The 13,648-nt window shown below is 45.2% G+C and overlaps 1 protein-coding gene across 10 annotated transcripts in view; it reads right to left on the bottom strand.

Annotated features, from left to right (window-relative positions):
* Positions 1 to 13,648, bottom strand: part of LOC134927784 (poly(rC)-binding protein 3-like) — a 2,026,162-nt gene that overhangs the window by 1,006,278 nt on the left and 1,006,236 nt on the right. For all 10 annotated transcript variants that reach the window (XM_063922741.1, XM_063922740.1, XM_063922743.1 and 7 more), the window contains one exon: positions 10,999 to 11,045. The gene's annotated coding sequence lies outside the window, so the exon portion shown is untranslated. The remainder of the gene's footprint in view (positions 1 to 10,998; positions 11,046 to 13,648) is intronic.

The raw sequence follows: 13,648 nt of genomic DNA, 5'->3' as shown, positions 1-13,648 counted from the left end.
TCTTTTCATGGATTCATTAAAAAGTATTGCTGGGTAAAACAATATTATACACAACAACTTATCTGGCGGCATATTCTTCAGTCAAGCGACCATCATAAAGACCTCGGTATATGTAATAAAAGAAGAAAGCAACATTGTGTGTACCATTTATGAACAACTGCATGATATTAAAGTAAGATTGCACAAAATCTCTTTAGGAACCTGCTAGTGCCACAGAATAAAACACATACTGTAGGTAGTTCAAGTTAAAAAACAGAGGTTTAATAAAGCAATGACAAACAATGGATAAAAAAACACATGTACAAGAAAAAAAAAATATTTAGGCTTATCTGTCCATTTACGGAGGTATCAATGGGCCGTTCCAACGGGATTCATCCTTTAATGGTTGGACTTCATCAAGGGGATTACATAATGTTTCATACTTTTCCACTTCCTATTATTGTTTTAGATGTGATCATCAGCACATCCTTCACTGTAAACCAGCTGCCACTCATACACATAATGAGGAGTGTCATAAAAATACTTAAAAATATATTTTACACTATTGTTCATTGGTGATATTATTATCTATTATCTACTGTGTTATATATATATATATATATATATATATATATATAATGTATACATACTAGCTGTTCAACCCGTTCTTCACACAAAATGTTCTGATTTTCATGGTTGTAAATATAAATGAATGTTACATTTTTTGTAAATCTATAGAGGTGTAATATCGAGACGTCTTAATGTAAGTAAATATTAATCCATGATTCTTGGTGTTACCCGAGGAGCACATGTAGCAGATACGGTAAAAAGTGAAAGGACCATTTTTGTAGTTTATTAAATTCTAACCACTGGAGATGCAATCCAAATTATTATCTGATTGTCTGTTTGGGCGTTAACGTTCACACAACGCAAGCTATGCATCGATAATGACGCCATTATGTCAACCTTGTTTATCCCTTTAGGGGAAGTTTATTAAAATTTTAATTACATAGTTTTCCTATTTCCCACCTAAAGAATACCTACTGTATGTTAAATTTAAGCTTCTTAACATACTGTATCGGGAAGTAAAAGAATTAGTGATGAGTCAGTCAGTAAGTGAGAGATACGGGAAAAAGTGACAGGACCATTTTTGTAGTTTATGAAGTTCTACACACAGGAGGTACAATCCACAGTTTCATCCGATTGTCCATTTGGGCGTTTGTCTTTCATGCAACGCAAGTCACACATTGGTAATGTTGTCATTGGGGGAAATTCAATTGTTTGAAAAGTCAGTTGGGTGTCTGTATTTTCCTATCTAATATTTGAATTCCCCCCATTATGTTTACCCTGTTTCATCTAATTAGGGGAGATTTATTAAAATTCTAATTACGTAGTTTTTCCTATTTCCCACCTAAAGAATACCTACAGTATGTTAAACATTTCACCTTCCTAATAGGGATGAGCGGGATCGGTTCCCTGAGAATCGAACCGTATCGAACATCACGTCCCAAGCTTGGATCCGAGTCCAACTCGGGACTTCCCGCCAGACTCAGAAGCCAGAACGAGGCAAGACGTCATCATCCCGCTGTCGGATTTTCACGGGGTTTAAATTCCATATAAGGAGTCGCACGTCGCTGCCATTTTTACTTCAAAATTGGAGAGTGTAGCAAGAGGACGTGTCTCCTCAGTGTCTGTGTGGGAAAGTGGTGTGGCAACCTGCTCTTATGTGTCATTCCAGTGCTGTGTTGTACTGCATCAGTCCAGTGGTGGTGTCTTGTGCTGCATTAGTCCAGTCACAGAGGTGGTGTCCACTCCAGTGCAGTGGTGCTGTGTTGTGCTGCATCAGTCCAGTGGTGGTGTCCTGTGCTGCCATAGGTCCAGTGGTGGTGTCCTGTGCTGCCATAAGTCCAGTGCTGCTGCTGTATAAGTCCAGTCCAATGGGGCTGTGTTGTGCTGCATCAGTCCAGTGGTGGTGTCCTGTGCTGCCATAAGTCCAGTGGTGCTGTCCTGTGCTGCTATAAGTCCAGTCCAGTGGTGCTGCCGTATAAGTCCAGGGGTACTGCCGTATAGATCCAGTGGTACGGTCGTATAAGTCCAGTCCAGGGGTACTGTGTATAAGTCCAGGGGTACTGTCGTATAAGTCCAGTCCAGGGGTACTGCTGTATAAGTCCAGGGGTACTGTGTATAAGTCCAGGGGTACTGTGTATAAGTCCAGGGGTACTGCCGTATAAGTCCAGTCCAGTAGTGCAGCTGTATAAGTCCAGGGGTACTGTTGTACAAGTCCAGGGGTACTGCCGCGTAAGTCCACCAATATTGTGCGTGCATTACATCTGGGCAAATTCCAGCACGTCCCATGTTTTGCACATACAATTAATTTGGTGGTACAGAACTTTTTGAAAAATGACAGGGGCGTGTCGGAGATGCTGTTGGTGGCCCAAGAAATTGCAGGCCACTTTTAACATTCAGCCACTGCAGTGCCACTCCTACATGGTCCAGGTGTTTGTGCTGAAGACTTGTGTCGATTAGCTTAGTCATCCAGCTACCTCATTGCACCTCTTTTTCATCTTTGCATGATGAGCTGTTTGGGGCCTAGTTTTTAAAAGTGCTATCCTGTCTGCCACTGCAGTTCCACTCCTAGATGGGCCAGCTGTTTGTGCCGACACACTTGTGTCGTTTAGCAAAGTCATCTAGCAACCTCGGTGCAACCTTTTGGCCTAAAAACAATATTGTGAGGTGTATATTATATAAGATTAGTGCTTACACCCACATAGACATACTGTACCGTTAAAGAGATTTCTATGAGGAATAGGAAAAAGAGGGACAGAGTGTGTGCCCATTTGAGAGGTGACGGCCCATGCTCAATGGGGTGTATTTCTACATGCCCAGGTGATTCAAATTTGAGAGGCAGTACTGGCGTGTCTTAGGAAAGAGAATTCAAAGCAAGCCTCTAGATACAAAGAATAGTAGATTTTACCATACTTTGTGGATATGAAGTTGGATTTGATTGTTCTAGGTGGCGTTCTCTCTGAATTGAAGTTTGATTCTCAAAACATAATTTATGAAAAATACAGAAACATGTATAGACTAGTACAAATAGAGATGTTCACTGTGTTTTGATTTTGTTTTGGATCTGTATTAACTTTGTGTTTTGTTTTTGTTCTGTATTTTTTTAACAACATTCTAAAAACCGCTAAAAACATGTAATTTGTGCCTATTCATTTTCCTACAGTATTATTATCCTTAAAAACCTTAATTTCCAATAATTTCCAGTCAATTTGGATAGGTGAGAGAGGATAACACCCCTTAAGCATGACATGGCAGAGGTTGTGGGCATGCTCATGGTGCACAGGGGGAAGGGGGTGCTCAGGAGGAATAAGGTTGGGGAGAAGGAGTGGGAGCTCAGGATGAAGGAGAAAGGTCAGTGGGCACAGGGTTGGGGGATGCTTAAGTGGGCACAGGGTTGGGAGGATGCTGATGGAGGCACAGAGTAAGGAGGGATCTCAGGGAAGCACAAAGTAAGGAGGGATGCTCAACGAGCACAGGTTGGTGGAAGGGAGCTCAGGGGGGCACAGGGTAAGATGAGAGCTTAGGGTATTGGAGATACAACCCCCCCTAATACCAAGAATGTGGAGGCCTCAAGGAAAAGTAGCTCCCTAGGTGTGGCATTAACAGGGGACACCACCCGGTGCTGTGGTATTGAGGCAGAGGAGACAGGCCATCCCCAGATCCCCAGCATATCCTGTCAGCCATCCCCTTTTTATTACCTCAGGCGCAGCAGACGCAGGCTCTGGAGCTCTTGGTAAGTGCTTGCTTCCTTCCCTCCCAGGGCGTTGCCCGGCATGGATGTTGGGGGCCAATGTGTGTGGGCAGTGATGGCTTGATACCTCTGCTACTCAGCTTCCCAGTAATGCACTTTTGTCTGTCAGATCCAGTCAGGGTCTGCTGCCATGGTAACAGGCCCCTGGTTAGCTGACAGCCAGCTATTCTCATCCAACCAGCAGCCTGTTACCACTCACCCACCTCTACATACTGTACAATAAAATCCACCACTGATGCAAAAGATGCAGAAGGAGTAACTTTTAAATATTAGAGATGTGCACCGGAAATTTTTCGGGTTTTGTGTTTTGGTTTTGGGTTCGGTTCCGCGGCCGTGTTTTGGGTTCGAACGCGTTTTGGCAAAACCTCACCGAATTTTTTTTGTCGGATTCGGGTGTGTTTTGGATTCGGGTGTTTTTTTCAAAAAACCCTAAAAAACAGCTTAAATCATAGAATTTGGGGGTAATTTTGATCCCAAAGTATTATTAACCTCAATAACCATAATTTCCACTCATTTTCAGTCTATTCTGAACACCTCACACCTCACAATATTATTTTTAGTCCTAAAATTTGCACCGAGGTCGCTGGATGACTAAGCTCAGCGACCCAAGTGGCCGACACAAACACCTGGCCCATCTAGGAGTGGCACTGCAGTGTCAGGCAGGATGGCCCTTCCAAAAAATACTCCCCAAACAGCACATGACGCAAAGAAGAAAAAAAAGAGGCGCAATGAGGTAGCTGTGTGAGTAAGCTAAGCGACCCTAGTGGCCGACACAAACACCTGGCCCATCTAGGAGTGGCACTGCAGTGTCACGCAGGATGGCCCTTCCAAAAAACACTCCCCAAACAGCACATGACGCAAAGAAAAAAAGAGGCGCAATGAGGTAGCTGTGTGACTAAGCTCAGCAACCCAAGTGGCCGACACAAACACCTGGCCCATCTAGGAGTGGCACTGCAGTGTCAGGCAGGATGGCCCTTACAAAAAATACTCCCCAAACAGCACATGACGCAAAGAAAAAGAGAGGCGCAATGAGGTAGCTGTGTGAGTAAGCTAAGCGACCCTAGTGGCCGACACAAACACCTGGCCCATCTAGGAGTGGCACTGCAGTGTCACGCAGGCTGGCCCTTCCAAAAAACACTCCCCAAACAGCACATGGCGCAAAGAAAAAAGAAAGAAAAAAGAGGTGCAAGATGGAATTGTCCTTGGGCCCTCCCACCAACCCTTATGTTGTATAAACAGGACATGCACACTTTAACCAACCCATCATTTCAGTGACAGGGTATGCCACACGCCTGTGACTGAAATGACGGGTTGGTTTGGACCCCCACCAAAAAAGAAGCAATTAATCTTTCCTTGCACAAACTGGCTCTACAGAGGCAAGATGTCCACCTCATCATCATCCTCCGATATATCACCATGTACATCCCCCTCCTCACAGATTATCAATTCGTCCCCACTGGAATCCACCATCTCAGCTCCCTGTGTACTTTGTGGAGGCAATTGCTGCTGGTGAATGTCTCCACGGAGGAATTGATTATAATTCATTTTAATGAACATCATCTTCTCCACATTTTCTGGATGTAACCTCGTACGCCGATTGCTGACAAGGTGAGCGGCGGCAATAAACACTCTTTCGGAGTACACACTTGTGGGAGGGCAACTTAGGTAGAATAAAGCCAGTTTGTGCAAGGGCCTCCAAATTGCCTCTTTTTCCTGCCAGTATAAGTACGGACTGTCTGACGTGCCTACTTGGATGCGGTCACTCATATAATCCTCCACCATTCTTTCAATGGGGAGAGAATCATATGCAGTGACAGTAGACGACATGTCCGTAATCGTTGGCAGGTCCTTTAGTCCGGACCAGATGTCAGCATCAGCAGTCGCTCCAGACTGCCCTGCATCACCGCCAGCGGGTGGGCTCGGAATTCTGAGCCTTTTCCTCGCACCCCCAGTTGCGGGAGAATGTGAAGGAGGAGATGTTGACAGGTCGCGTTCCGCTTGACTTGACAATTTTCTCACCAGCAGTTCTTTGAACCCCTGCAGACTTGTGTCTGCCGGAAAGAGAGATCCAAGGTAGGTTTTAAATCTAGGATCGAGCACGGTGGACAAAATGTAGTGCTCTGATTTCAACAGATTGACCACCCGTGAATCCTTGTTAAGCAAATTAAGGGCTCCATCCACAAGTCCCACATGCCTAGCGGAATCGCTCTGTGTTAGCTCCTCCTTCAATGTCTCCAGCTTCTTCTGCAAAAGCCTGATGAGGGGAATGACCTGACTCAGGCTGGCAGTGTCTGAACTGACTTCACGTGTGGCAAGTTCAAAAGGTTGCAGAACCTTGCACAACGTTGAAATCATTCTCCACTGCGCTTGAGACAGGTGCATTCCACCTCCTATATCGTGCTCAGTTGTATAGGCTTGAATGGCCTTTTGCTGCTCCTCCAACCTCTGAAGCATATAGAGGGTTGAATTCCACCTCGTTACCACTTCTTGCTTCAGATGATGGCAGGGCAGGTTCAGGCGTTTTTGGTGGTGCTCCAGTCTTCTGTACGTGGTGCCTGTACGCCGAAAGTGTGCCGCAATTCTTCTGGCCACCGACAGCATCTCTTGCACGCCCCTCTCGTTTTTTAAATAATTCTGCACCACCAAATTCAAGGTATGTGCAAAACATGGGACGTGCTGTAATTTGCCCATATTTAATGCACACACAATATTGCTGGCGTTGTCCGATGCCACAAATCCACAGGAGAGTCCAATTGGGGTAAGCCATTCTGCGATGATCTTCCTCAGTTGCCGTAAGAGGTTTTTAGCTGTGTGCGTATTCTGGAAAGCGTTGATACAAAGCGTAGCCTGCCTAGGAAAGAGTTGGCGTTTGCGAGATGCTGCTACTGGTGCCGCCGCTGCTGTTCTTGCGGCGGGAGTCAATACATCTACCCAGTGGGCTGTCACAGTCATATAGTCCTGAGTCTGCCCTGCTCCACTTGTCCACATGTCCGTGGTTAAGTGGACATTGGGTACAACTGCATTTTTTATGACACTGGTGAGTCTTTTTCTGAGGTCTGTGTACATTTTCGGTATCGCCTGCCTAGAGAAATGGAACCTAGATGGTATTTGGTACCGGGGACACAGTACCTCAAACAAGTCTATAGTTGGCTCTGCAGTAATGATGGATACCGGAACCACGTTTCTCACCGCCCAGGATGCCAAGGCCTCAGTTATCCGCTTTGCAGCAGGATGACTGCTGTGATATTTCATCTTCCTCGCAAAGGACTGTTGGACAGTCAATTGCTTGGTGGAAGTAGTAAAAGTGGTCTTACGACTTCCCCTCTGGGATGACCATCGACTCCCAGCAGCAACAACAGCAGCGCCAGCAGCAGTAGGCGTTACACGCAAGGATGCATCGGAGGAATCCCAGGCAGGAGAGGACTCGTCAGAATTGCCAGTGACATGGCCTGCAGGACTATTGGCATTCCTGGGGAAGGAGGAAATTGACACTGAGGGAGTTGGTGGGGTGGTTTGCGTGAGCTTGGTTACAAGAGGAAGGGATTTACTGGTCAGTGGACTGCTTCCGCTGTCGCCCAAAGTTTTTGAACTTGTCACTGACTTATGATGAATGCGCTGCAGGTGACGTATAAGGGAGGATGTTCCGAGGTGGTTAACGTCCTTACCCCTACTTATTACAGCTTGACAAAGGCAACACACGGCTTGACAAATGTTGTCCGCATTTCTGTTGAAATACTTCCACACCGAAGAGCTGATTTTTTTGGTATTTTCACCAGGCATGTCAATGGCCATATTCCTCCCACGGACAACAGGTGTCTCCCCGGGTGCCTGACTTAAACAAACCACCTCACCATCAGAATCCTCCTGGTCAATTTCCTCCCCAGCGCCAGCAACACCCATATCCTCCTCATCCTGGTGTACTTCAACACTGACATCTTCAATCTGACTATCAGGAACTGGACTGCGGGTGCTCCTTCCAGCACTTGCAGGGGGCGTGCAAATGGTGGAAGGCGCATGCTCTTCACGTCCAGTGTTGGGAAGGTCAGGCATCGCAACCGACACAATTGGACTCTCCTTGTGGATTTGTGATTTCGAAGAACGCACAGTTCTTTGCTGTGCTTTTGCCAGCTTAAGTCTTTTCATTTTTCTAGCGAGAGGCTGAGTGCTTCCATCCTCATGTGAAGCTGAACCACTAGCCATGAACATAGGCCAGGGCCTCAGCTGTTCCTTGCCACTCCGTGTGGTAAATGGCATATTGGCAAGTTTACGCTTCTCCTCAGACGATTTTATTTTAGATTTTTGAGTCCTTTTTTTACTGATATTTGGTGTTTTGGATTTTACATGCTCTGTACTATGACATTGGGCATCGGCCTTGGCAGACGACGTTGATGGCATTTCATCGTCTCGGCCATGACTAGTGGCAGCAGCTTCAGCACGAGGTGGAAGTCGATCTTGATCTTTCCCTATTTTTGGAACCTCAACATTTTTGTTCTCCATATTTTAATAGGCACAACTAAAAGGCACCTCAGGTAAACAATGGAGATGGATGGATACTAGTATACTTATGGATGACGAGTGACTGCCGACACAGAGGTAGCTACAGCCGTGGACTACCGTACTGCGTCTGCTAGTATAGACTGGATGATAATGATATAAAAAAAAATATATATATATATATATATCACTACTGCAGGACAGGTATATATTATATAATGACGGACCTGCTGGACACTGTCAGCAGACTCCTAAACTACTAGTATGAAGAAGATAGAAAAAAAAAACCCACCACAGGTAGGTATACAATTATGGACGAGCACTGCCGACACAGAGGTAGCTACAGCCGTGGACTACCGTACTGCGTCTGCTAGTATAGACTGGATGATAATGATATAAAAAATATATGTATATCACTACTGCAGGACAGGTATATATTATATAATGACGGACCTGCTGGACACTGTCAGCAGACTCCTAAACTACTAGTATGAAGAAGATAGAAAAAAAAAACCCACCACAGGTAGGTATACAATTATGGACAAGCACTGCCGACACAGAGGTAGCTACAGCCATGGACTACTGTACTGCGTCTGCTAGTATAGACTGGATGATAATGATATAAAAAATATATATATATCACTACTGCAGGACAGGTATATATTATATAATGACGGACCTGCTGGACACTGTCAGCAGACTCCTAAACTACTAGTATGAAGAAGATAGAAAAAAAAAACCCACCACAGGTAGGTATACAATTATGGACGAGCACTGCCGACACAGAGGTAGCTACAGCCGTGGACTACCGTACTGCGTCTGCTAGTATAGACTGGATGATAATGATATAAAATATATATATATATATCACTACTGCAGGACAGGTATATATTATATAATGACGGACCTGCTGGACACTGTCAGCAGACTCCTAAACTACTAGTATGAAGAAGATAGAAAAAAAAAAACCACCACAGGTAGGTATACAATTATGGACGAGCACTGCCGACACAGAGGTAGCTACAGCCGTGGACTACCGTACTGCGTCTGCTAGTATAGACTGGATGATAATGATATAAAAAATATATATATATCACTACTGCAGGACAGGTATATATTATATAATGACGGACCTGCTGGACACTGTCAGCAGACTCCTAAACTACTAGTATGAAGAAGATAGAAAAAAAAAACCACCACAGGTAGGTATACAATTATGGACGAGCACTGCCGACACAGAGGTAGCTACAGCCGTGGACAACCGTACTGCGTCTGCTAGTATAGACTGGATGATAATGATATAAAAAATATATATATATCACTACTGCAGGTATATATTATAATATAATGAATGACGGACCTGCTGGACACTGTCTGTCAGCAGAATGCGTTTATAGAATAAAAAAAAAAAACACCACACGAGTGTTTAACTTTTTCAGGCAGACAATATACTGGTGGTCACTGGTCAGTCACACTGGCAGCAAAAGTGTGCACTGTTATGTACTCCTGCTAAAACTGCTCCCCAGTCTCCCCCACAATTAAGCTGTGTGAGCAGTGAGCACTCAGCACAGTCAGATATACATAGATGATATTATCAATCATGCAGCACACTGAGGCTGAGCACAGATATGGTATGTGACTGTGTATCGTTTTTTTTCAGGCAGAGAACGGATTTTAAATAATAAATAAAACTGGTGGTCACTATTATAACTATCAGCAAAACTCTGCACTCTCTGAGTACTCCAGTCCTAATGCTCCCCAAAATTACTAAAATTAAATTACTAGTAAATCAAGTGTCTCACTCTCTATCTAAACGGAGAGGACGCCAGCCACGTCCTCTCCCTATCAATCTCAATGCACGTGTGAAAATGGCGGCGACGCGTGGCTCCTTATATAGAATCCGAGTCTCGCGATAGAATACGAGCCTCGCGAGAATCCGACAGCGGGATGATGACGTTCGGGCGCGCTCGGGTTAACCGAGCAAGGCGGGAAGATCCGAGTCTGCCTCGGACCCGTGTAAAAAGGCTGAAGTTCGGGGGGGTTCGGATTCCGAGGAACCGAACCCGCTCATCTCTATTAAATATCCAAGGAGGTGTGCACAGATCTGTGGAATCTCCTCCATGGTATTACATACCTCTACATACTGTACAATAAAATCCACCACTGATGCAAAAGATGCAGAAGGAGTAACTTTTAAATATCCTAGGAGGTGTGCACAGATCTGTGGAATCTCCTCCATGGTATTACATGGAAATATAGAATTTGATGGCATAAAAGATTAACTTGGCCCATCTAGTCTACCCTAAACACATGTACATGCACACACTAGGGTTAAAATTTTGTTGGAGCCATTTAACTTACCAGTGTACAATGTTTTTGGGTTGGTATTATTATTATTATTAGAGAGGAAATCATATTTGTAAAATTAGCCGCATTATATGTTATTATTTTACAAACATATTGTATTTTAAATTATTTAACCACGATTCTGGGCTTGTAGTGTAAACATATTTATATGCAACAGTAACAGTTAGCCACAATTTTGTATAAAAAAAACAATTACAGTACTGTCAAAGTCACATGATTTTAGCATTTATAGTGAACACCAAACAACACATTTAAGCATTGTATGTAATTTAAGACAATTTAATTTCTATGAGAACTTAGTTTATGAAAGTGATGTTAATGCAAAGATATTCTTCACTTACCGTTGGCTATTAAGCAATGCCTTGTCTCTGCTTTGCAATGCTTGAATCTGTTAAATGAGAACGAAAGTTATTAATCTACCAACTGTGCTCAGGAAATGTAATCATTATTATTAACAGTCATTTCTTCTATATAGAGCTTACATATTACACGGGGTCTTACTGGTAATCAGGGACAGACTGGGGCTGCTTTTCAGCCCTGGCATTTGATCATGCAAGCACTCTGCAAAAGCGTGCATTACAGGTTAAGAGGGCATGACCACTGCTCATGTGGCATACAAGTCAGGGGGGCCTGGCCTCATGGCACGCCCCCATCTTTCTTTGATACAGGCATGTCAGGCATGAGGGCAGCCAAACAGCGTGCCAAAAGGCTCTCTGTGTGGCTGGACTGGCCCGACAAGCCATCTGCCTGAAGTGCCAGATGGCCAGTCCGGCCTTGCCAGTAATGCTTAATCATTCACTACAAGAATCATTATTAGCCTATGGACTACACATTACAAATATTACTCAATGTAACTCTCCATTTGCGCATGCAGCGCTGATGGAGACGTGAAGGGATCACATTATCATCAATTCCTTCACTTCTATAAAACCTGCTGTTAAAAATTAAAAACCCGTAGTGTCATCTAATATTGAGATGTATATTTTATATTGCACACATTGATCACAATTAAAAAAAACAAAACAATGTTTGCAGTTTTTCCTTCAGGCATGAACACATAAAGGTGCTTGGGGCTACTAACTCATGACCAAGCCACATAAAGCTGTCCATGGGAGAAGTAGCTGGTCCTGAGAGCTACGCCTGTAGCCCTGAGTGTTTTTCGGGCTGTGCACTATATGTATATGTATATATACAAACAGTGCCGTAACTAGCTATGTGCGAGAGGGGCATTGCATACAGCGCAATGCGCTGTGAGGCGGAAAAAATCCCCCCAGCATGCACCCGCCACATAGCTAGTTACGGCACCGCTTGAGCGGAGAGAACTGCTAGTGTGGGTGCGCCCTTATCTATCCTTCTCTCCCCCCGCCCTCTGCACCCCAGCTGCACCGCCGCTGCTCCAGCGTTACTAATGTGGATGACTGGAGGCGTCACCCGGCAGCAGCTGATCTTGAGGGGAGGAGGCCGGGCGTGACGTCACCATGCGTGCCCGGGGCAGCCAGCCAGGAAGCCTCTTCCTCTGCCAGCGTTCGGCACCTGACACGGGGAGCTGCAGCCACGAAAGAGCAGAGGAAGACATGGAGCAGGGACCCTACACCAGCGCCTGTCAGCGCTGGACTCATCCCTCCAGGAGTCGGACTTACACCAGCACACACCACCACCACCACAGGTTAGGGACAGATAGGGACTTATTAAAAGAACCCCTTCCCCCGCATTCCTCTCACCCCCTAAACCTCCCCCCATGTTCCTCTCACTTGCTCCCCCTGTGTTCCTCACTCACTCTCTCCCTAAACCTCCCCCTGCGTTCCTCTCACCTGCTCTCTCCCTAAGCCTCCCCCGCGTTCCTCTCCCCTGCTCTCTCCCTAGCCCTCCCCCCGCGTGGTCCTCACCTGCTCCAGGGTACCCCGGCCAGAGGTGACTAGTTGGTGCTTTAATGCCAAGACCAGGCGCAGAGCCCGGTGCTGGTTGTTAAAATATGGGGGATCCCCAGTCAATTTTTTCCCCGTACTTTTACAACCAGGACCGGCTCAAAGAGCCCGAGGCTGGTCATGCTTAGGAGGGGGACCCCACGCAGATTTTTTTCCAGATTTTTAACTATTTCACACCCCTTCCCACTGATAAACATGCACGGATCTCACTGATCCGTGCATGCCTATCAGAACACGGTAAAAAAAAAGTAGGTCTATTTTAAAACTGCTTTTTTTTACGATTTGTATTTTTTCACGGCAGTGTTTGGATATTGCCGGCAGTGTTTGTGAATTAAAATTTTTAGTAAATTACCGAGTTGTATAAAATAACAGGCGTGTTTGACCGATGGTGTATTAATTCGTATTTTTTTTCTTTGCCTTCCAAAAAAATACGAATGCCCTCATCACTGCCGAGATTTGAGTTTAGTAAATTCCCGAGATGACACTTTGATGAAAAAACACCAACTCGGTCAAAATCGGGAGCTTAGTAAATATACCCCCTTGTCTCCATCTCTATGACTATGGTGTCAGTGCTGTCCCCGTGCATACATACTGTGTTGACAGGGATCAATGCTGTTACTCTTTATATATGTGTTGTATGATAACAGTGGCAGGAATCAGTGCTGTCACTGTGCATAACTCTTTATGACTATGATAGCAGGGATTATTGCCATTCCTGTGCATTTTATAGCGGAGTAATGTTGATGTTAGTGACTGGCACACTACTACAGATCTCCTTAAGATAATGGGACCACTATGATCCACTGGCATAACTAGAACTTTGTGGGCCCCATTGCTAAATCTTGAAAGACCCCCTGCCGTTGTCACTACAATGCCCCTGAGGGGGGCAGGAGAGAGACGGGAGTGAGAGACAAATGGGTGTCAGGGGGGGTGTAGTATGGTATGCCGGCGGCCGGGCTCCCGGAGACCAGCATACCGGCGCCAGGAGCCCGACCACTGGCATACCGACAGCGTGGAGAGCGCAAATGATCCCCTTGCGGGCTTGCTGCGCTCACCACGCTGTGGG

Source organism: Pseudophryne corroboree, chromosome 5 (assembly GCF_028390025.1).
Source record: "Pseudophryne corroboree isolate aPseCor3 chromosome 5, aPseCor3.hap2, whole genome shotgun sequence".
NCBI lineage: Eukaryota > Metazoa > Chordata > Amphibia > Anura > Myobatrachidae > Pseudophryne > Pseudophryne corroboree.
Note: the sequence above shows the minus strand (reverse complement) of the source record. Positions and strands in the feature narration are given on the sequence as shown.